The 24,798-nt window shown below is 48.2% G+C and overlaps 1 pseudogene; it reads left to right on the forward strand.

Moving 5' to 3' along the window:
• The first annotated feature begins 12,278 nt into the window (after positions 1-12,278).
• Positions 12,279-13,541, forward strand: LOC122477131 (annotated as a pseudogene).
• The last annotated feature ends 11,257 nt before the right edge of the window (positions 13,542-24,798 follow it).

Raw genomic sequence — 24,798 nt, forward strand, 5'->3', positions numbered from 1 at the left:
TTCCCCTATTTAAATGAATGTCATTTCTTTACAGACGATTCCTGAGATATAAGCACAGTTTAATTTCATTTGGAAAAAAAAAAAAAAACCAGCATGTTTCTGCATTCATGTGCATACGTGTTTGTGCATGTGTACGTCTGTGCACAACCACGGAAGCCTGGCAAAACTGTGTTCTAAGGATTGTTTCTAGGGGCTGGCATTTTGTGTGATTTTTATTCTCTTTACTTTGTTCGTGTGTTTCCCAAATGTTATCGAATCAGCGAAAGAACGTTTGAAAGCAAGTTATAGACCTAAAACTAAGAAAACGATTGAACTATTTAACTATTATAACTCACTCAGAGCCTGAAGCGGGTAGGTGAGATGTTAAGGGCTGGCAAGGGTCAAGATGACCTTTTTCCTTTTTATCTGTTTTGACAGAATATCTAACCAACAACATGCGCCTTAAAGCGAATGCCCCCATGTCTATAAAGACAGCTCCTCTACTACTCTTCCTTTCCAATCTTACACCCTAATAAATTTCTGCCTGCTGTTCAAAAAACAGTAATAGCAACAAAAAACCAGGCTCTGGCTCCATTTCTAAATCAGAAGGGAGCATCAGGAAATAAATTTGTTAGAATTCAGAGACATTCCTGCCAGGGTAAGAGCCCTCACCTTCCTCTGCGTACGGGAATTTTTTACACTTATAACACTTCTTTCGCCACGAGAAATTCACTGAATGACACCTGTCGCAATCCCAGTCTCCGGCGTGGCGCCGGGAATTGCGACCTGCCGAGCCAGAGAAGGCAGCCTCCCTCTTAAACCGCTGCTGCGAGAACTTCTTGTAGTGGGAGTGCTTACCCCTCCAGTCGGGTGTGGGATTCCTCACGGCAGAAACTGCCGCCGCATCTGCTACAGCTTCTGCTTCTCCTTCTCCTTCTCTTTCTCCTTCTCCTGCAGTTTCTGCTTCTGCTGCGGCTCCTGGGAGAGAAAAATGCGGGAGGGGCGGGGGGAGGAATGAATAAAAGGATTCAGAGGGACTGAGGGGTGGCCGTGGACCCGCCTAACGAAGCCCAGGCCCCCAGGACTTGAGAGCAAGGGAGAAAGAGGCACCTGCTGGTCACCGCCCCATCCAGAGATCCCTTCCTCCTCCTGGGCCTCTCCCCCCCAACCCCAGGACCACCACCAAAAAAAAAAAAAAAAAAAAAAAAAGCAGCAGTCCCAGGAGGAGTAACAGACTCGGGGCTTGTTTCTTTCACCGCCTCCCGCCCTGTCCAGGGACTTGTTCACTGCCTCCCGCCCTGTCCGGTAACTTGCTGCAGCCTGAGCAAAAGCAACCATACCTGATGTCTGTGCCTGCTGGTCCCAACTCTCTCCCACGGCCCCTTCCTGCCTCTGGGGCTGGGTGCCCAGCACCCTGAGCAGCTCGTTCCTGAGCGTGTTTCGCTCTGCTTCGACCCCACGGAGCAGCACGAGGTTTTCCTGAAGCTGGGTCTGGGCCTTCTCCTTCTCCTTCTCTCGTGTCGTCCTGAGTTTGTTCACCATGCCGACCAAGACATTAGTGAACAGCTTCTGCTCATGGAGTTGATCCTGGAGTTTCCTCACCTTCCGGGTGTCTTCGCGCTTCTGCTTCTCGGCCATGCGCACCGCCAGGGCCAGGGTCCTCCAGGCGCAGGCTTCCTTCATGGCCCCGGACACTGCCGAGTCAGTCAGGATGTCGCGCAGCTTTTTCTCCAAGTCACGCCAGGACTCGCACATCTGCATCAGGTAGAACTGTGGGCTGACTCCATTTCGAAGGATTTGCTTATTGAGGAACTCCACAACTTCCTTCTGGAAGAAGCCACAGGTTGGGTCATTAAAATTCACAGCCATCTTACTCAGAGCCTCCTCAGAGCTGCTCTACCTCCGAGAGCTGGGAGCAAGAGGATATAACCTATGACCTTGACCTCTCTTCTCCACAGTTACTATGTCCCTCCTAGATGGCAAGTCGAATGCCACCTAGTGGAGTGAGGGTTCAGCTGGCTCTCCAGGGAGCCACTCCCGCCCTAGCAGCTCCGAGGCAAAGCCTGAGGGCAGTGACTGGATTTCACCACTAGGGGGTGGATCGGAAGATGAAGAAACAGAGCAAAGCAATGTGCTTTCCTCGGGCTGCCCCACCTGGTAGTAAATACACACACACACACACACACACACACACACACTAAACGAGCCTGGGCAATATTAATTGAACAAGTACACTGTCTTTCAGCAGGCTGCCACTGGCTTATAAAAGATTTGAAAGCAGGGAATCCGACACCCTTAGCAAGCAGCTAAGCCACCCACGGAAACGCGTTAATTACGTTTGATCGGTATATTTCACAGGTTATGTCAACCTGCTCCCGCTGGACACATTTGTATTTCACCAACGGAGAGCCCGTTCCGGCAGCCTAAAATCTGCAAGTCCTAATATGTGTAGTAGTTGAAAAAGAAAAAAAAAAAACCCACATTCATTAGCTCGCTTTTGAGAGCCGGGCGGTGTGTTAGGTGGTCAGGAGATACAAAGATCGGTGAGACACCGCCCATGCACGACAGAGACCCACTTTCTAGTATAGTTTTGAACAGATAAACCTATTAAAAATGAAATCCACAACTCAGAAAACAGCTTCTCAGCACCATCATTATTATTAAAAGCGAATATTTCTCTCGTTCTCGACAGATGTGTCTCACGTATAAGACTGATCCCACTGCCCATAGTTGAGCAGGAAGTCATGCCTTAAAGGAGGAACTAGGCAATGCATTTCCGTATTTATCAGAAACTGCACTGCGTTTCTTTTCTTTTCTTTTCTTTTCTTTTCTATTCTTTTCTTTAGTTCTTATTTAAATTCAAGTTAGTTAAAATATAGTGTAATACTGGCTTCGGGAGTAGAATTCAGTGATGCATCACTTCCCTATGACCCCCAGTGCTCACTGACGTATAGCACCCAGTGTTCATCCCAACAAGTACCCTCCTTAAGGCCCATCGCCCATTTAGCCCCTTCCCCCACCTCTCCCCCCGCCCCGGCAACCCTCAGTTTGTTTTATTTAAGAGTCCCTTATAGTTCGCTTCCCTCTCTGTTTTTATCTTATTTTTCCTTCCCTTCCCCTGTGTTCATCTGTTTTGTTTCTTACATGCCGCATATGAATGTTTGAAATCATATGGCATTCGTCTTTCTCCGCCTGACTTATTTCCCTTAGCACAGTTTACTCTAGTCCCATCCATGTTGTTGCAAACGGCAAGATTCCGTCCTTTTTGATCGCTGAGTCATGTTCTTTATCTTCTTTAGCCATTTGTCAGTTGATGGACATTTGGGCTCTTTACAAATGTTGGAAATTGTTGACAGCGCTTGCTATAAACATTGGGGTGCGTGTGCCCTTTGAATCGGCGTTTTTGTATCCTTCGGATAAATGCCTGGTAATGCAATTGCCGGGTCATAGGGTAGCTCTATTTTACATTTTTAAATGTTTATTTTTGAGAGAAAGAGAGAGGGTGGGAGGGGCAGAAGGAGAGGGAGGCAGAGAATCCAAACACTCTTAGTGTTCTAACTTCTATAAGTTTGAATAAAGATAGTGACTATGGTTAATTCTATATGTCGACTTGACTGGGCCACAGGGTGCCCAGTTATTTGGTTAAACATCATTCTGGGTGTTTCTGACGAGATTAACATTTAAATTGATAGCCTTGAATGAAGCAGATTACTCTTTCTAGTGTGGGTGGGCCACGTCTAATCAGTTGAAGGCTTGACTAGAACAAAAATAATAACCCTCACCCGAGTAAGAGAATAACTCCTGCCTGATAGTCTTTAAGCTGGGATACCATTTTTCTTCCTGCCTCTGGACTCAAACTGAAATATCAGCTTTCTTGTGTCTCCAGCCTGCTAGCCTTGAGATTGGAGCTACACCGATGAATCTCCTGGTTCTCTGGCCTACGGACTCACGCTAGAACTAAACTATTGGCTTTCTTGGGTCTCCAGCTTGTCAGTTTGCCCTGCAGATCTTGGGACTTTTCCGTCTCTATAATCACGGGAGTCAATTCCCTATAGTACATAAACTAATCGCTGCATAAGTGAAAGAAACGTACCATGACATGTATTCGTAATTACAGTATGGATACAGAGAATTCTCATTGCCCTAAAACTCCTCGGTGCTCTGCCCATCCATCCTCCCCTCAAACCCTGGAAACCACTGAGCATTTTAACAGTCTCGGTCGTTTTGTCTTTTCCAGAGTGTTACACCGCTGGAATCATACAGTACGTAGTAGCTTTTCCGATTAGTCATATGCATGGAAGTTCCCTCCACGTCTTTTCACGCGTGGCTTGATAACTGATTTCTTTTGAGGGCTAAATACTATTCCGTTGCCCGGACGTACCACCGTTTGCTTAACCATTCACCTACCGAAGAACGACTCGGTTGCTTCTGAGTTTGGGCAATTCTGGAAAAAGCGGCTGTTAACTCTTCGCAAGTGCAGGATTTCACGTGGATGGACGCCTTCCAGTTCGTTTGGGTATATAGCAAGGAGGGTGACTGCTGTGTCACAGGGTCAAAGCATGTTGAGTTTTAGGAGACAATTCCCAACTGTTTTCCAGAGTGGCTGTACTACCTTGCATTCTCATCAGCGTTTGGTGGTGTCACTGCTCCGGATCATACCATTCTTTGCTTTGGGTTTTATTTTTTTCATGTTCATTTATTTGTGAAAGAGAGAGCGGGCAAGCGAGGGAGGGGCAGAGAGAGGGGGGACGGAGGATCCGAAGGGGGCTCCGCACCGACGGCGATGAGCCCAGGGTGGGGCTCGAACGCACGAGCTGCGAGACCATGACCTGAGCTGAAGTCGGACGCTCGGCTGAGCCGTCCGGGTGCCCCCAGATTATAGCCGTTCTTAATGGTGGGTAGTGGTATCTCACTGTTGTTTCAATTCGCATTTTCCTGGCGACGTGTGACGTGAAGCATTTTTTCACGTGCTCGTTTGCCACCTGTGTATCCTCTTTTGGTGAGGTTTTTTTGTTCAAAGTCTTTGACCTATTTTTTAATCAAAACACATTTTGTTCGTCTTGTTTTCTCATTTTTGAGTTTTAAGAATTTTTTGCACCCTGGGCCGCCGGGGTGGCTCAGTCGGTTGAGCGTCCGACTTCGGCTCGGGTCATGGTCTCACAGTTCATGGGTTCGAGCCCCGCGTCAGGCTCTGTGCTGACAGCTCGGAGCCTGGAGCCTGCTTCGGATTCTGTGTCTCCCTGTCTCTCTCTACCCGCCCCCTCTCTCTCAAGAATAAACAAACATTAAGAAAATGAAGAATTTTTTGCAAACCTTTGGATAACACTCTTTTGCCCGACGTCTTTTGCAACGTAATATGGGAGGAGAACAAAGTCGGAGGGTTGACGCTATCTGACCTCAAGGCAATAACTGAGACAAGGTAGTATGGACGAAAGGCTAGACAAGAATAGACAAATTGAACAACAGAGCAGAATAGAGAGGCCAGATATAGACCCACGTAAATATAGTCAACCGATCTTTGACAAAGGGACAAGAGAAATACGATGGAGCCAAGGTAATCTTTTCAAAAAATAATGCTGGAACACTGGATACCCACATGCCAAGAAATGAATCTAGACGCAAACCTTATACCCTCAGCTCAAAATGAATCACAAACCTAAAGGCTAAACACAAAACTATAAAAACCAGAAGATGACGTAGGAAAATCCTATATGGCCTGAGGTATGACAATGACTTTTCAGATACCACACCAAAGACAGGCCCATGAAACAAATCACTGCTACGCGGGACATCACTCTGAACTGAGATAATAATCAATTTCCTCACAAGCTATCAGTCTTCCCTCAACCCTCAGCACGGTGCTTGACACATAGTACGTGTTGAATAAACGTTTACCCGCAAGGTAATACTTGTGTGAATAAATGATAATTTCTCCCCAGATGTTGACTTCCACCATTTATCAAGAGCTCAAAGTGTCAAAACACGTGGACGTCTGTCTACTATTATCCCACCGGCCTAATGGCCATTTACCAAAACGAAATGATTATGTTTCACAATTTCACCTGCATTCTTTTCTTCTTCAATCAAACCTCGCCATGTGTATATGACAGAGATTGCTTCCGACACTCCGACCAGCCAAGGCAATGAGCAGCCACCTTCAGGCGAACGGACTGTCGTCCCGTGGCAAGATAAATTTCAACTCTTGGCCCCGCATCCAAAATATCAGTAAGGATCCCGATTCCCTAGTTTTCTTTGGGAAACAAAGGGATCAATGAGTGTAGACGGATTTCTTTACTTTTAGATCCTCCTTTCCCCGTGCTGTTATCCCAAGAAGGCAAGGGGAGGACAAGTTCACATCCATAATATTCGCATACAAATTTCTGCCCTCGTTCTGGTTCACATTAGGCATAAGGAATCAAGAAGATGCACTATTGAATCTCTCCTAGGATAACCGACCATCTGGTCTGCCTAGGACTGAGGGGCTTCCCAAGACACACTTTCAGTGCTAAAACTGAACAGTTCCAGGCAACACAAGATGGTTGGTAACCACTTTCCGTATCCAAATCTACGAAGGCCGAAGACATTTTTTCAACCAGCTTGCAAACTTCTCAAACACCTCAACCATGCCATATAGGCCGACTTCGGCACTCGACAGGTACCGTTTGATGAATAGATTGAAGAGTCCAAAAGGCTTTGGGAAGCAGAAACTATTCACCAATTGTTAAGAGAAGATCTTTGCCATCCAAGTGATTACCTGGGAGGGTGGGTCTGAAAATAAACAGGCTGCTGCTGAAAATAAACAGGAAATGCTGCTCAAATTCTATCTTTCTATAGCTCTTGGGTTCATTAAACACCGCGGTGATCTCTCTCCTACACTGACCCCACACGCGCTGGGTATTTATTACGTACTAGGTCTCCGATAACCAAGGAAGGAGAGAGTCCAAGGAAGGAACTTGCAGTCTATTACGGGACGCATAGAAGTCGACAATTTCCAAATGCACTGTAATAAATGCAGCGCTAGAAATACGCTCAGGTAAGTATCCGCTAAGATTGTCGTGTTCTTTCACAATTACGGAGAGGCATTAAAGAGTTCCAAGTAGGTGAGGGTGATGTGCTCAGATTTGCTTTTGGGAAAGATCAGGGTAGGGGCACCTGGGTGGCTCAGTGGGTTAAGCGTCGGACTCTCGGTTTCGGCTCAGGTCAGGATCTTGCCGTTCGTGAGTTCAAGCCCCATCAGGCTGAAAACTACTAGTGTGGGGCTGGCTTGGGATTCTCTCCCTCTACCTCTCAATATGCCCCTCCCCCCCCTCTCTCTGTCTCTCAAAATAAATAAATAAACTTAAAAAAAAAAAGAACGAAAGGTCAGGCACCCAGTGTGCTATGCTCTTCGGCATTTATAGTATCACATTAGTTCAATTTCTATCCATTCGCCAAGCTCAGCGGGCAGTCACCAGGCAAACCAAGGCCCCCATTAGGTTAGTCAGTATCGCAACATGGTGACTGTAAAACAGAAGTTATAGTTCACTTCATTGACTCTACTAGGTCTGTTCCATTGCTTCCATTTCAGGAAGTTTTACATCTAGAGATCCTTCCCTTTTTCTCCTTCCAGGTCTCATCCCCCAGAGGCAGGATCACTGTAGGGCGCTTGCTAGCAGTTTGCAGAGAGAAACAAACGACAGCTGGAGTCCCGGAATGCAGCGGTTCCCTGAAGATTAGCTGAGGCTTAACATTGCTTTGGGAACCGGATAATGGGGGTATAAGAAAATACGAAGCTGTGAATTTAATCCCAGGTGTCTTCAGTCCTATGTCTGCTACAGCACTCACCTCGAACTTTCCAGGTTCAGAAGGGTTTTGTCACCTAACGAAAGTTGGCAGGCTCCTTCCGCCTCTACCTGAACCCCTTCATCACGCCACCACCAAGTCAAAATGCCACAAAGACTGGTTTTCTTGGACTCCAATACTACTGACGAGAGTTAGCAAACAGGGACCCTCATCTTTTGTTTTTTACAAGCCAGAAACCCTTAGTCTCGTTCTCTCTCTGTGTGTGTGTGTGTGTGTGTGTGTGTGTGTGTGTGTGTGAGACTACAACTGTATCGGGGATTTCTTGGTTTATTTATCAGTCTTGGTTCATATCTATATCTACCTGTTTTCTAATTCCATCCCATCCTACACACACACACACACACACACACACACACACGCACGCACCTCTTCCCACCTCCCTTTCTAAGACTATCCTCTCTGATCTGGTCATCCTGATCACCCAACAAGGCTAAAAGTGGGTCCAACACTGTTTATAAACAAATCTTGGCCAACCCAGACCACTTCAATTTCATCTACCTCCACAGAGTATATCCCATTCAATATACACCGAACCCACTTAACATCCCACTACGTGCCCAGAGCTGCACTAAGCATTTGATAACATTTATTCTCATTTAATTCTCAACACGACCTTGTAGAAAAGACGTTATCATGGTACTCATCTTCTGCTTGAAAAGAATATTAGCCCTTTTTAACAAAGGGAGTAGTTAGGGAGACGCTAAGTTGATTTCTTCATATACGCTATGATGTTAATTATGAATGTGTGCATGTCTATACTTGTTCTATATATTTTTCCCTCTTTCTACCTGATCTAGCTTTAATTGAGCATCTTTATGAACCTCTTTTATCTCCCTTAATTATGTATTACTCATACCTCTTTTTCTAATGCTTTCATTTTTTTTAAGTTTATTTAGAGTGGGGGAGGAGCAGAGAGAGAGAGGGAGAGAGAGAGAATCTCAAGCAGGCTCCGCACTGTCAGCGATGAGCCCAACGCAGGGCTCGAACCCATGAACTGTGAGATCGTGACCTGAGCCGAAAGCGAGACTTGGATACTTAACAGACTGAACCACCCAGGCTGCTTTTAGTCACAGAGGCAAAAACTACTATATGCATTTTTAAGTAAGTCCTGTTTCTCCCTATAGGTTTCTATAGGTTTTCTTCTGGGTTTTTAACTTGTTTGAACTGCAAACTTAGTTCTCTTAAAGGTTCAAGAAATTTCATTAATTGCCAGTTCGTCCTGCTTCTTTTCTTGTTTTGAGGGTGGGAACAATGCTCCTTCAAGCTCTCTACATCTCTGAGCTGAAAACAGAAACTCCAATACATTTTTTAAAATAATTTTGTTTTGTTGGTGAAACAAGGAAAATATGTTTTACCCTTTTTCCCCTAATGTTTCAAGTTTTTATTTATATTCTAGTTAGTTGGGGTGCCTGGGTGGCTCAGTCAGTTAAGCATCCAACTCTAGGTTTTGGCTCAGGTCATGATCTCACAGTTTATGAGTTCAAGCCCCGCATTGGGCTCTGTGCTGACAGCTCAGAGCCTGCTTGAGATTCTCTGTCTCCCTCTCTCTCTGCCCCTCCCCACTGGTGTGCTCTCTGTCAAAAATAAGCTTAAAAAATATTTTTAAATGCAACATAAATTCCAGTTAGTTAACATATACTGTAATGTTAGTTTCAGAAGTAGAATTTAGTTAATTCATCACTCACATATAACACCCAGTGTTCAATGTACATTTGTAAATAACATGATCAAAAATATTTGACAAATTAAAACTCTGTATTTTTAAAATTACCTTTTATTTTTTTATTTATTTTTATTTTTTTAATGTTTTTATTTATTTTTGAGAAAGAGAGAGAGTACAAGCTGGAGAAGGGCAGAGAGAGAGAGGGAGACACAGAATCCGAAGCAGGCTCCAGGCTCTGAGCTGTCAGCACAGAGCCTGATGCGGGGCTCAAACTCATGAATGGTGAGATCATGACCGGAGCCGAAGTCGGACGCTTAACCATCTGAGTCACCCAGGCGACCCTAAAATTATTTTCTTTTAATTAAACTGGAAGGATGTCTATATCTTCAGGTTTCACTGCCAAAATTGATGTCTAGCTTATGAAGACACTGATTTTGACCACATCTTAAATTTCACTTCATACTTTGAAAAAAATAGTATAAATTATACCCTTCATTATATACATACACACAGCAAATATACACACAATACATATAAAAATAAACGAGATCACTACTGGTAAACTGTTTGCCAATTTCTGAATACAGTGGTGAATTCACCGAGTTAATCGTCAATTTATGAGAACTGTCTAGAGAGTCAACCAGACTCTCCCTGCTGATCCTTGTTCACCTTTTTAAACATTCTAAACTTTCTTTACGGAATGCCCTTTCTCTTGCCTCCTATAAAAACTAGTGCAAATGTTAACTTCTCCATAAAGTTTTCCCCATAGTTCCATCTCAAATAAATTATTCCCTCCTTTGTACTCTTAAAACACTTCTTCTAGATTCCTATAATAGATTCATCTATAAATCCTGAAAGACCCTGGAAACAAAACAACCGAATAACTTATATATCTACTTAAGCAGTTAACATTTGCTATATATATATAATATATTATATATATTTATGTATAAACGTATGCCTTTATATAGGTTTCTATGTTTATGTATTTATTTCTAAGGATGCTATGTGGGATATAAAAAATTCCTCTGCAAATTTCAATTGCAGGTGAGATGCTCTTTAAGAAATTAAAAACTGTATTTATATCAACACATAATAAGTTGGGCAAATAAATTATAAAACTTCAACACTACAGTACCCCTTGCGTTAATTACACATAATGATATAAGTATGACGTTATGATGACATACGTCCTTACTGGTTGGCATAGACACTTGTCTATTCAGTGTTGGCTGGAAAATCTGGTTATGAGCTAGTATTATAATACCATTAAAATACACAATTTCTAGTACTCATGATAATATTTACTAACACATATATGTAATTCTGGAACGACAGACACCAAGAATGTAACAGTGGTTTTGCCCAGGTAACAGATTTACACATACTTTTTACATGTTTTTTTTTTTTTTTTTCAACGTTTATTTATTTTTGGGACAGAGAGAGACAGAGCATGAACGGGGGAGGGGCAGAGAGAGAGGGAGACACAGAATCGGAAACAGGCTCCAGGCTCTGAGCCATTAGCCCAGAGCCTGATGCGGGGCTCGAACTCCCGGACCGCGAGATCGTGACCTGGCTGAAGTCGGACGCTTAACCAACTGCGCCACCCAGGCGCCCCTTTACATGTTTTTTAAGTTTATTTATTTGTTTAGAGAGTGACGGGGCAGAGAGAGAGGGAAAGAGAATACCCAGCAGGCTCTGCACGATCAGCATGCAGCCCCATGTGGGGCTCGAAACTCCGGAACCGTGAGACCCTGACCTGAGCCGGAACCAAGAGGGGAGGGGGGCTTAACCGACTGAGTCACCCAGGAGCCCCAGTCTTTACATATTTTTATACTTTTCTATATCATCTGAATGTTTTATATTGAACGTGTACTGTTTTTATAATCAGAAGAACACCAGTTACTTCGGTGTTGGGAAAAAACACGTGAGAAACGAGTGCCGCATCCAATCGGCAGCCGAGAGCCCACCCCAAGAGAGCCCTGAGAAGCCCCGCCTCCAGCCTAGTTACCATCGAGTTACCACACCGAGGAGCAGAGGGGCCGACATCCACATCCGGCCGCCTCTGGCTGCAGCTGCCCCGCCCCCCGCCCCGCCCCCACTTCCTCCCTCTCCCTCCATTTCCCTTCCCTCCCGCTCCCCCACCCCAGTCCTGCCGCCATCGTACACGCACCGCCCGCCCCGGTGTCCGCCTGCCCAGGTATCCCCCCACCCCATGCCCCAGCCCCCGCCCCGGCCCTCCCCCTACCCCGCGTCCGGCCACCCCCCCTCCTCCCGCCCTCTGCCCCTCCCCCCCGCCACCCGCCCCTCCCCCCCGCCACCCCCCCCCGGCCCTCCCCCACCCCAAGTCCAGCCACCCTCCATCCCGCCACGCCCCTCCCCCCTCCGCCCCTCCCCCCTCCCCCCCCCCCCCCCCCCCCCCCCCCCCCCCCCGCCGTCCCTGCCCTGCCCCCATTCCGCGTCCGGCCACCCACCGTCCCGCCCCTGCCTTCCCCCTCCCCCCACCCCTCCTCCTCATCCTCTGCCCCTCCCCCACCCTGTGCCCCACCCCCCGCCACCGCCTTCTGCGCCCCTCCCCCACCCCTTCGCTCCTCCCCCCTTCCCCCCTCCACCCCCCCCCCCGGGGCTGCCCCGGCCCTGCCCCTACCTTCCCCTCCCCCACCACGGCGCCTCCCCCCACCCCTGCCTTACCCCTCCCTCCGCCCCTGCTTTCCCCCTCCCCCCGCCCCTGCTTTCCCCCTTCAGCCTCCCCCCACCCCCCCTCCCCACCACTAGCGGCACCAAGCCCAACAATATGGGCGGCAGCACAGGGAGCTGCCGCCCGGGTAGCCTCACAGGGGCGCCGCCTGCCGGCACAAGAAGGTCATCGCAACGAAGAATTAGGGAACAACAGAATGCTTCAATGTAACGAATATGGTTTCATCCCCAGGAATGACACCAAGGAAGTTGTATTTGCACACCAGACTGCCATAAAGAAGACTCCCAGGAAGTCCCTTGGCAGTGGAGGAGGTGGACAGACTGCGGAGTCAGATGTTGAAGGAGAGGAGGGGGCGGACGCAGCAAAGGCAGATGCGCCGCCGCAGTGCAGGTCGGTGACTCTGCGGGGGACCCTAACCGTTACGGACGCTATCCGCGTGGCAGGGGTCCTCCACCCAATTCCCAGTAGAATTACCGGGACAGTGAGCGTGGGGGAAAGAACCCGGGACCGGAGCGTGCTCGCGAAGGCCAGACCCTCACGGCGCCGGCCCCACCGCAGGCGACGCTTCCCCCCTGAATACGTGCGGAGACCGCGTGGATGCGGACCACAGCCTTCCAACATCCTGTGCGGGGAGAAGTGATGGAAGGTACCAGGGCGCGGCAGGGCGCGGCAGAGCAAGGTAGACCGGTGACGCCCAATGTGGCCTGGGTGGTGGACCACCGCCCCGCACGGGGCCTCCTCGCCAAAGGTGGTTTAGGGAGGACGGCGGCGAAGACGACAAGGAAGATGGACGAGATGAGACCCCAGGTCAGCCCCCACCCCCACGTCCCTCCCGCCGCAACCTCGGTTACCCATGCAGACGCCCAGAAAACCCCAAACCGCGAGACGGCAAAGAGGCCAAGGCAGCCGATCCACCGGCCGAGAGTCCGTCCACTCCCGATGTCGAGCAGGGCGACGCGAGGTAAGTGTCCACTTACCGGCTCTGCCATCATCCGGTTTGGTCGTCCAGCGGGAGGTGAGGAAGAAGTTCCGGCAATAAGAAATGCGCCCAAGATGGGAGCTTCAGCCCTTTAGTGCCTGCTTGTTGCCCATTGGCCAGACAACCAGAACTATCGGCATTGTTATTTTTACCTAAAGACGTCGGTTTTTGGTTAGTGACAAACGCAGTTTTTAAAAAAAGAAAAAAAAAAGCCTGGTTTGTCTCAAGACACTGTTCAAGGTTTTCAAATGGTTTCCTATCTGGTCAAGCTGACATGTTTAAGAACTTCATTTTTAACGTGTAATAAAAGTTCACAACTCGATTTTTTTCCAAAAGTTAACGAACGGCAAGCACCTGTTAATAAAGGTCTCAAATAATAATAATAATAATAATAATAAAGGAAACAGCGTTGGCAATGAAGACACACAGAGTTTCACTCACAGAATTCCACACATACACCACACTCACACCGCGGACACACAACCACACATAACAAAACACACACCCATTACATATATCACAGACACTCAACAAGTATTGACACGCACACACTGGTATGCACCCCCAAAATACCACCCACATGCACACACACGCGCACACACACGCGCACACACACACACACACACACACACAGGAAGAAAGAAAATAGTATTGGAAAATGGAAATCTTGAGTAAACTGATAAAAACTTTTCAACAGTAAATAATTCCGCAACGTATACGTATATCAAATTATCACATCATCTGCTTGCAATATGTACAATTATATTTGTCAAGTATTCCTCAAGAAGGTTAAAAACGACAAGAGCGGGTCACTGAACAAAGAACTTACCAATGATATCCCACCAGTCTCAGGTTAGTAATAGTGGTTATTTGTCCAATTAATTTCCATTTGCCATCCCATGCGTGCCAGAAACTTTTAACCCCTACCCTTCCTTTGCTGTTTCAAGACAACACTTGCAAATCTGTTTTCTTCTTTTTTTCAGATAAGATAGCGCTAAGAGGAATGTTTTCTGTGTGATTCTCAATCCCGATACCCCATGATTTTTAAAAATATCTATTTTTTAATTTATTCTAATCTTCATTTATTTTTAGGACAGCACAAGCAGAGGAGGGGCAGAGAGGGGGACAGGGGATCCAAAGCGGGTTCTGCGATGACAGTCTGATGGCAGTGAGCCCGATGCGGGGCTCGAACTCATGGCCCGCGAGATCACGACCCCGAGCCGAAGTCGGACGCTCAACAGACTGAGCCACCCAGGTGCCCCGTGATTTCTTTTTTCTTAATTAACAATATCCTTCTATTGAAAAAGTAACAGGCACATAGTAAAATTTTTAATGAGGCAAAGGGTATATGATGGAAAAGATATCTCCCTACTGCCCTTGACATCCAGGTCCTTTCCTTGGAGACGCTCGCTATTAAGAGTGTCTTATTTATTACACTTTCACCTAAAAGTCGTATCTGTCTGTTTTTCTTTTACACAAATGAGAGCATAGCAGTCACACTGTCCTGTATTCTGCCTTTGTACCCTTAACCGTCTATCTCAGGAACTTTTTTATAGGTACATATGCATCTATCACATTCTTCGAACAGCTGATCATCGTACAGAATTTATTTAAACGTTTACCTGAAGGAAAGGCACAAAGGGTGTTTTGACCCTTTGGCTATTATAAACTGACCTGTGATAAACGTCCTCGTGCGTAGAGGTACAGATATTTTAGCATGTAATATCTCCAGGGTAGAATTCAAGTATTGACGGTAAGACAGTTAACGGGCCGGATAATATGTGAATTTTTTTAATGCCGATACGTGTTCTTAATTGGCCCCCACACTAATGTCGTCGGTGGCTCCTTCAACCAACAACACGAGAGGGTCTCACAGTCCACGGCTGCCTCTACTTCAGGTAGGTGACTCTTCTTCTAGGTGTGACCTGCTACTTGGAGCTTTAGCAAAGTGATAAGAGAAAAAGTGTTATATCCTTGTCTTCATTTAGGTTTTTTAAATTACAGGTAAGATGAAGCATCTTTTTGTACTTCTAAATCACTTACAAATATTTTTTCCGGGTTTGCCTCTTTGTACACTTTGCTTACCCTTATAATGGCTCGTCTTTTTCTTATTCAGAAGGGCACTTTTTTTAAAAAAGCTTATTTAAGGGGCGCCTGGGGAGCTCAGTGGGTTAAGCGTCCGACTTCAGCGCAGGTCACGATCTCACGGTCCGTGAGTTCGAGCCCCGCATCGGGCTCTGTGCTGACGGTTCGGAGCCTGCAGCCTGCTTTGGATTCCGTGTCGCCCTCTCCCTCTGCGTCTCCCCGACTTGTGCTCTGTCTCTCTGTCTCTCTCTCTTTCAAAAATAAATAAATAAAACTTTATCATAAATAAAATAAGGTTTATTTATTTTTGAGAGAGAGAGACAGTGTGCAAGCAGGGGAAGGGCAGAGAGAGAGAGAGAGAGAGAGAGAGAGAGAGAGAGAGAATCCCAAGCAGGCTCTGCACTGTCAGCGAGGAGCCAGATGCAGGGCTCGAACATGAGATCATGACCTGAGCTGAAATCCAGAGTCAAAGGCTTAACTGACTGAGCCACCCGGGTGCCCCTGAAAGGGCCCTTTATATCCTCGGAAGCCTAGTTCTTTTTATGTCAAACGCGTCGTCAGTATATTTTCCAGTTGCCATTTATCGGGTGACTTCTCTAGGATGCTTTTTACTGAGAAAATGTGTTAATTGCTTACGTCGTTAAATTTATCATTATTTTTCGGTAAAGATTTGGGCCTTGTGTCTTGCTGTAGGGAGGCTTTCTCTATTTCGTGGATGTAAAACATTTTCGCCAAGTTCTCTTCCAAGAGACGTTTTCCAAATCCATTCTTCCTGTGTAAATCTTTGAGCGGTCTGGCATTTATTTTTAAGGAAGGGGAGTGCATTAAGAATCTAGGTTTCTCTCTTTTTCTTTCAAAAGAGATAGCCAGTTGTCCCAACATCATTTATTGAACTATTTGTCTTTTTGTCACTGGAAAAAATACTCTTTATCGTATACTAAAGTCCCATCATTACTTGGGTCTGTTTTTGGACACTTTTCTGTTTCACTGATGCTTGCGCCGGTACTGAGCAGTTTTATTTACTCTACATAGTTAGTACATTTTATTATCTGGTCAGATGAGCCCCTCTGTTATTTTTGTTTTTCAGGAATTTTCTTTGCCCATTCTGTTCTTTTCTTAAAAGCGTATTTATTTGGGGGCGCCTGGGTGGCTCGGTCGGTTGAGCTCCCGACTTCGGCTCAGGTCGTGATCTCACGGCTTGTGAGTTCGAGCCCCACGTCGGTCTCTGTGCGGACAGCTCAGAGCCTGGAGCCTGCTTTGGATTCTCTGTCCCTCTCCCCCTCCTCCACTGTGTGCGCTCTCTCTCTCTCTCTCTCAAAATAAATTTATTTATTATCACGTGTGTGAGTGGGGCAGGGGCAAAGGGATGGAGAGAGAGAATCCCAAGCAGGCTCCATGCTGACAGCGGGGGCTCCATGTCCGGAACCGTGAGATCATGACCTGAGCTGAAACCAAGACTCGGACACTTAACCGACTGAGCCACCCAGGTGCCCCTTGCCCCTTTCTGTTCTTAACTTATGTCTCCAAAAGTTCACGTCTAGCTCCGTGAACTTCGAGTGGTCAGTGTCGTGTTCCCCTCTACTTCACCCTGTCGGTGAGGACGGGAGTCCTGCTCTGGGGCCACCAGGATGGTCTAGCACACGACAGATGCTTTACAGGTGAGTTTGACAGAAGTTTGTTAACCACATATGTTCACCATCTGGGGGAGGAGGACACGTGCCATGTAGGGCCACACAGGTGTTCCATTCCAGAACAGAGGGAACCAGCAGGTGCGAGGGAAGGCCGGCCTTGTAGTTACAAGAGGATGGGGTGCCCCCTGCTTCCTGCGGAAGGAAAGGATTGGTTTGTCTAAATTTCTCTGGCTGGAGGGTTGCCGAAACCTTCACCAGCAGGCACCGTGCCTGGTCTGTGTGCTAATGGGGGTTGTTTGCTAGAAGACCGTATCCACGTGAGCACGGTGGAGAGTGGAACGTGCAGCTGGGCTCTTTGAGGCCCTCTTCGTTTTCCCAAGGTATCGAGATACGCACCAGATTAGGCCTTACTCCACAACCGACCCTTGAGGCCTTGACCTCGATTTCAACCTTGATGATGACTGAACCTTCCGGAGAGTATGGTAAGTACCTCCCTAGGAAACGAAATACGTAGCTACTTGACCAAGAGGAAGAGGGCCACAGGGTGAGGTGGTTGTAAAAAACATAGACTTTGGAAGTGCCCACCTTGATAGGCGATAAAGTATATTGAGAGACCTGTGTGCCACTGTTGTAGGGAGTGTTTGTCCCCAGGGGCTACAAATGGAGATAAATCAATGCCAGTGGCAAAGGTGACAACCCGCATGGGCTCCATCTGACATTCTTTAAGTTACATAGGAGTTGTTTCAGAAGCTCATTCTGCCTCCTGATTACACCATCTGCCTGGAGCCTACAGGAAAGGTGGAAATTCCACTGTATATCTTCTTCGAGAGCTCGACATTGTGGCGGGCACCTGGGTAACCTAGTCGGGTAAGCGTCCAACTGTTGATTTCGGCTGAAGTCATGATATCACGGTTCATGAGTTCAAGCCCCACACGGGCTCCATGCCCACAGTGAAGAGCCTACTTGGGGTTTTGTCTCTCTCCTTCTCTCTCTGTTCATCCCCTGTTCGTGCGCGCTCTCTCTCTCTCTCTCTCTCTCTCTCTCTCTCAAATACAATTTAAAAAAAAGAAAGAGCTCAACATTTGGCATTCTGAGAATCAAAACTAGTGCTTTGGTCACTATCAGTAATGCCTAGAATTCCAAAGGGCATAAGGAGCGTCTTGCGGCTGTGTTGTATGCAGAGACAACGTGTTTTCCATTTTGGGGGTCTGTGAGGCAAGAGCTCCCCAGTATTCTTTACCCCAAAGGAGAAGAATTGTAGGCAGTGGTCCATGAGTTTGTAAACTTGTACACATGGGGCAGTTTTTTGGCCAGGGTGTCCAACGCTACAATGCCCGTCTGACATGTGACCAATTATGCTGACCCTTGAGTCTCTTTCTTTGCAAGGAACGTTATTATTCTGGTGGGGGGAGAAGGAGAGAGAGAGAGAGTAAGCACGGGAGGGGCAGAGGGAGAGGGAGACAGAAACCCAAGCAGGCTCCACACTGTCAGCACAGAGCCTGACGTGGGGCTCGATCTCACGAACCCTGAGATCGTGACCTGAGCCGAAACCGAGAGTCAGACGCTTCACTGGCTGAGCTACCCAGGCGCCCCCGTATCGGGGACCTTCTGATGAAACGATGAAAAACACCTCCCCACCGAACTCTATTGTGCATGAAGGTGGCAAGACCCTCCATAAAGTGTACGAACTCCCGTGGTTATGTACTCAGCTGACGCTAAGGACTCTCCAAGTGGCCAGTGGGGCTGGGAGAGAGGTGACGTCCTCCAGCACAATGGCATCTGGCAAGGGACTGACGACGGGAGAGGCCACGTGCACCTGCAGAGAGGGCCCCGGTTTGTCTCCCTGTAGCAAGGAGGTCTCCGTAGCCGCGCTGACTTTGGGGGTGCCTCTTCCGTTACTGAAGGCGTAGTGTGCAGCCGGGTACACAACGTCGTAAACTCAGAGTCTGTGAGGGCATCTAATTCCGGGACAGCACGCTACGTGGCCACCGTTGCCATTCCAATTGCGAATGGTGTAGGACTAGGAGGGACAGTCTATTGTATCAGAAGCCCGTGGCCAACGAGTGGCTGTGACAGGTGGTTCAGAGATTCCGGGGGCATAAGAGGAGGCTGGTACAGCCCCTACGGTGAAGGGGTCTCCGCGGGCACTAGCACCAGTGCCTGTTGATTTATTTCATTTCGGACAGATTCTAGATTTTTTTTTTTTTTTTTTTTTTGAGACACAGAGAGACAGAGCATGAGCAGGGGAGGGGCAGAGAGAGAGGGGGACACAGAACCGGAAGCAGGCTCCAGGCCCCGAGCCGTCAGCCCAGAGCCCGACGCGGGGCCGGAACTCATGGGCCGCAAGATCGTGACCTGAGCCGAAGTCGGACTCTTAACCGACTGAGCCACCCAGGCGCCCCAGATTCTAGAACTTTGTGTTGGCGAAGACTTCATTTCAGGTGGGCCCTTTGGTAAGTTAACAGCACCGGGGGGTTGAAGTAAGATTATAAATGAGGAATATGTTGCCTCCAGAACGCAGAAAGGGCTAGAAGACGTTGGACTCGTGTTAACGTTGTGGGTGCTGAAAGGGTTAATCAGCGTTTCTTGACAGCGTCAAAAGTGGAGCAGCTCTCGGTTTCCCGAAGGCTTTTCTGGAATTGAAGAGACGGCCGGGACCTCGCACCGTGTGTGGCAACGATCCGTCCCTTTTCCGTGAGTTCCGTCGTGAGTATATCTGTGTCCTTCATCCGTGTGTCCAACAAGTCTCCTTGGGGGAAGATGCCACCCACGTCACGTCATTTCCGTGTTCCGGGCAAAGGTGGGTGCAGTTAGGGTCCTGCCGGCAAAGACGGTGTATAATGCCAAGGCTGCTGAGTTCCCTCGTGAAGCCTGATAAAGGTGTATCGTGTCCTTTCAGGGGGAAAGGCCGCCGTGCTCACAGGCTGTTGAAATAGACACTGAACAGGTGCGTGGGTGGCTCAGCCGGTTAAGAGTCCGACTCTTGGTTTCGGCTCAGGCCATGATCTCGCCTCACGGTTCGTGGGTTCGAGCCCCGCCTCGGGGTTTGCGCTGGCAGCACGGGAGCCTGCTTGGGATTCTCTCTCCGTCCCCGTCTCTCTGCCCCTGCCCCACTTGCACTGTCTCTGTGTCTCTCGAAATAGATAAACGTAAAAGAAGGAAACAGACACCGAACAGAGCATATTTGCCAAATCTCAATCTATAATAGCAAAACGGTTGCCAGTGGCTGATTGACTAGAATCGGTAATTACAATAATATTGGGCGTAGGGGCCTGAAGTTGGTGGTGGGCTCACCGCGAGGCACCATTCATTCTTTCCGGGTTTAAGACCAGGCCAAAACGGGATATTAAAGGAGCAGTAGTTAGCATCATCACCCTTGTGCTCGCTAGGTCATATACAAGTTGAAATCCTTGAGGACCCCGGTTTAATTTACGTGGGGTGATATTAACTCTCTTAACGGGGTAAGGGGATTGTTCTGAGATACTGACGACTGCAGCAAGGTAGAGGGACAACCCGAAGGTGGCATCCACCGGCCTGTTTTCCTGAGAGCACCTCCAGAGACCTCTAACTGGGTGCCAAATCTGAGGCCTGCCACCGAGGCCGGCGCTCTCGGACGGGCCAAGAGGCCTCTGGCACAGAAAGACCGGGGGTGTGTTTCAGTCAGCTCTGTGTGCAGTGCCCCGGGGGGCGGTGGCCTGCCAAGAATCCTCCGTCTGATGGTTCCGGTTCCATAGGACCCAGGAACGTTAGCCCCGTCCCCTCAGCCGCCATGGCCAAGTGATCAGAGGACATGCCCGGAGTGGCAGCTGCAAAACGCGGGTCACCAGACCTGAGGAAAAGCCACCCTCCGGGAGACGCTGACATTCCAGAGCGCGGCAGGGGGAGAGCACAAACGTGGCACCCTCCAGCCTCTGTCCCTGCAGAGGATGCCAACAGGCCCCCAGATCGGGTAAAGCAGAGGCCTGCCCCTCAGGCCCACACTTTAAGATTAGCAGATGAACCTGGGGCACCGGGGTGGTCAGTCAGTCAAGCGTCCCGACTCTCGATCTCAACTCAGGTCATGATCTCACGGTTTGTGAGTTCAAGCCCTGTGCCGGGCTCGGTGACGTCAGTGGGGAGCCTGCTTGGGATTCTCTCTCTCTCTTTCTCTCTCTCTCTCTCTCTCTGCCCCTCCGCTGCTCACACACTCTCTCTCAGAAGAAATAAATAAACTTAAAAAATTAAAGCATAAAGATTAGCCAATGAACCTCTTTCCCATAAAACTCTGGCCCCTCTGGATTGGCTCTCTTTGTCCTGGGCCCGGGGACAGGTGAGTCTGGGCACGTGTGCCCTTTAAGAGCCGGTCTTAGCTTGCTGTAGCCTTGTGGGTTTTGTGAACGCAAGCCTTGTTGGTTTGCAAAGCCAGGTGTGTTTGGGGGTTGTCCCTGAGGTGCAGTTTTTCAGCGTCGGGGTGCCCGATGCGGGGTTCAAACCCTCCTCTCCTCAGGAGAAAGCGCCGAGTTTTCCATTCCTTCTGGATCGCGGCTGCCAAGCCAGGAGTGGTGTTTATGGCGAGATGATGTCTCAACTTCACGTTCCTGCTGCAATGGTATGTTCCCCCCCCCGCCCCCTCATTTGCCCGCTGTGTAGGAGTCACTCAGCGAGTTCCTAGGCTTTTTTCCAGAGGAAGCTGTTGCAGATATAAATGTAGATTCGCTGTGTCTGTGGGAGGAGGTGAGTTCGGGATCTTCCTGCATCTCCAACGTGGATCCATTTATACCTTTTGCTCAAAACCCTCGCATCTAGGAACTGGACCGTCTTGAGTGTCAGCCTGTCTTTCGTAGCCAACAATCCAAGATTCCCAGGGCCACATGCCATCTTCTCTCTGTGCTCTTCTCTTTCTCCCCAGTACCTGGATCCCTTCCAGACCTGGTGAGCCCTCTGCAAATGCGCACTCGCCGTTTGAGGGCGGCCTCCACGCGACGCAGCTCAGAGGCACAAAGAGATACAGACGTGGAATGAAGGTGAGAAGCGATAGACGGGGGAATCCGGGTTGAGATGGGTGTAGACTGAGAGCCTTCACACGCGAACGCAGTATAGTTCTATTTTTACGACTCCATCTTTTTCTGTATCCAGAACAGTAAGATTTATTTTCCATACAGTGATTAAAGATTCTAGAACTCCCGGGGAGGCCGGGTGGCTCCGTCGGTTAAGCGTCCGACTTCAGCCCAGGTCATGATCTCGCGGTTCATGAGTTCGAGCCCCGCGTCGGGCTCTGTGCGGACGGCTCGGAGCCTGGAGCCTGTGTCAGAGCCTGTGTCTCCCGCTCTCTCTGCCCCTCCCCTGCTGGCCCCCTATCTCTCTCGGTCAAAAATAAATAAACGTTAAAAAAAATTAAAAGAGTATAGAACTCCCTCAATTGGTTAACTGGTAGTTGGACATTTTCATCTTTAATGGGGCACCGTTGGCTCATTTCCTAAAGTGTCCGAGAGCCCAAATGGTTAAATTCTGCGTGCGCACTCTTACAAGAGGGATGCGTGGCACACCAACAAATAGCTGTGACAAAATGCCTGTCATTCCACCCTTTGGAAGCTTGTAGAAATAATTCAGCAGAAGTTCACAAAATCGCGTGGTGAATTGCCATCTAAACGAATATCGCATTTGCTTGCATATTTTGTTCCGCAAACCGTTCTTCCTTTCCATTTAGAGAGAGGAGGAGGAGGAGGACAAGAGGACAAAAAAAATTGTATACGTCAGATAATTTTTCTCGCTCCCTATCTCTCCGGCTCTTTAAAAATATTTATTTATTTTGGGGCGAGCGCAGGCGGGGGAGGGGCAGAGAGAGGACAGAGGATCCCAAGCGGGCTCTGCGCTGATGGGGCTGACAGCAGCGAGCCCGGCGTGGGGCTCAAACTCAGGCCCCCCCGAGATCGTGACCCGAGCCGAAGTCGGCCGCTCACCCGACCGAGCCCCCCGGGTGCCCGTTTCTCCTGTTCTCAAACATCCCCTGATACTGCAGCGGGGGCGTCTGTATGCAGAATTAAGCTTGTCTTTGTAGATCTGGACAATTAAGGGCGTCCCAGTGTTTGCGGTTGTCGGGAGGGGTGAAGTAGACGAGGAAGGGGCAGTTGGACACACTAGCTGTACCTCACCTCTCTGACTTGAAACGGATCTCGACTTCTGCCTTCCCTGTTTTAGCATTAGGAGAGCCACCCCCTTTTCCCGCCCTCGCAGTCTTCTCTATCGAAAATCGAAAATCGTTAACTGGTGCCTTTCCCGGTACAGAGCCCCCACCTCAGCTGCTCCAAGTACTTACAAGGATCCGCAGGGGGCGCGTGACACAGAGGGTCACGGAAACGCTACCGAAGCAATGCCAAGGAGGATGTTCATCTCTTGCCCGTCAAAAGGTGACCGTGTTCCCATTCTAAGTCGCTAGCAAGTACATTTTCTTCCCACCTCGGTCAGGGGTCAGCGGCAGACTTCTGAACGTCCCCAGGGAGAAGCAGAGCTCTGTCAGAGACCCACCCCAAGGGAACCCTGTCCTTACACAGTGTGTTTCTGATTTCATTGTTTTTAAGTTTCCTTATTTATTTTGAGACAGCAAGCAAGGGAGGGGCAGAGAGAGAGGGAGATTCCCGGTCAGGCTCCACACGGTCAGCACAGAGCCTGGCACGGGGCTTGAACCCACGACCCGGGCGATCATGACCTGAGCCGAAATCGTGTTTCGGTTGCTCCACCTACCGAGCCACCCAGGCGCCCCTTGTGGTTTTATTTTTAAGCTAATTACAGGAGAATAAGGGCACATAGTCTATATGGTCGCTTTTTGGTTTTGGTTTTGTTTTTGTGTCAATTTTCAGACTTGCTTTGAGACCTGGATGATTGTTTTACTTTGACATAAACGTTGCCTCCTGCTCCAGAAGGATGTAGATTCTCTACTTGCTAGAGGGAGCTGCCTACAAACAGACGTCTTTGAAACCAATTTGTTGATTAGGTTGATCAAACCTTGCAAAACCTTGCCCTGTTCACTTAGCCTATCAATTAGGGAAACAGATTTGTTAGAGAAATTTTTATCATGTTAGATTTGTCCGTCTATACGTGAGATTCCGTCAGGTTCTTTTCTTCCATATTTGACGGTAGACGATGGCGTCCACCTGGGTTTGAGAATTTCGTCTCGTCCCGGCGAGGCTAAATGTTTTTCATCGTGCTGTCATGTCCCTCTTTCCCCCTAAATTCTGTTTACGTGATCTGTGCTACCGGTACGTATGTTTGGCCTTCACGGCAACAATTTTATCGACTCAAAAGCCGGAAACTCGACTATCCGTGTATTTTTAAGTTGGTTTTCTTCCCCTGGGGTATTCTGCCTAATCTTTTATCGTCAACATTCCCGTGTTCGTGTACCTAAGTTTATGTTTTATAGAATTATTTAGCTGTATCTTTAAAAATCAACATTCGGGTGTCTTTTAATTGGTGATTGAGGTTACTTGACGTTTTTTTGCAGTGACTTATTTACTTGAATGACTTCTATCTCTTTCTCTGCCTTCTGTGTAACCCGACTTTTTCTCTACTGCCTCTAACCTTTTACTGCATTCTTCATAGCCGGTAAATGTTTTTCCTTAGTGTCTTGTAAGTTACATACTTAGTGCTCTCTTTCTGTAACGTTTATGTGTTTCTAAATATGTACGTTCACCTCAAAATCAGCAATAGTGTTCATTTCTTTTTTTTCAAATTTTTCTTTAAATTCCAGTTAGGTAACATACGGTGCAATATTGGCTCAGAAGTGGAATTTAGTGATTCGTCACTTACATATAACACCCAGCGCTCAACCCAAGTGCCCTCCTTCATATCCGCCCCCCCGCCCCCCCCCCCCCCCCCCCCCCGTTTAGGCCTTTTTGTAAAACTTTTTTTAAGTTTACTTATTTATTTTTGAGAGAGAGAGAGGGAC

This window comes from Prionailurus bengalensis, chromosome X, assembly GCF_016509475.1.
Source record: "Prionailurus bengalensis isolate Pbe53 chromosome X, Fcat_Pben_1.1_paternal_pri, whole genome shotgun sequence".
Taxonomy (NCBI): domain Eukaryota; kingdom Metazoa; phylum Chordata; class Mammalia; order Carnivora; family Felidae; genus Prionailurus; species Prionailurus bengalensis.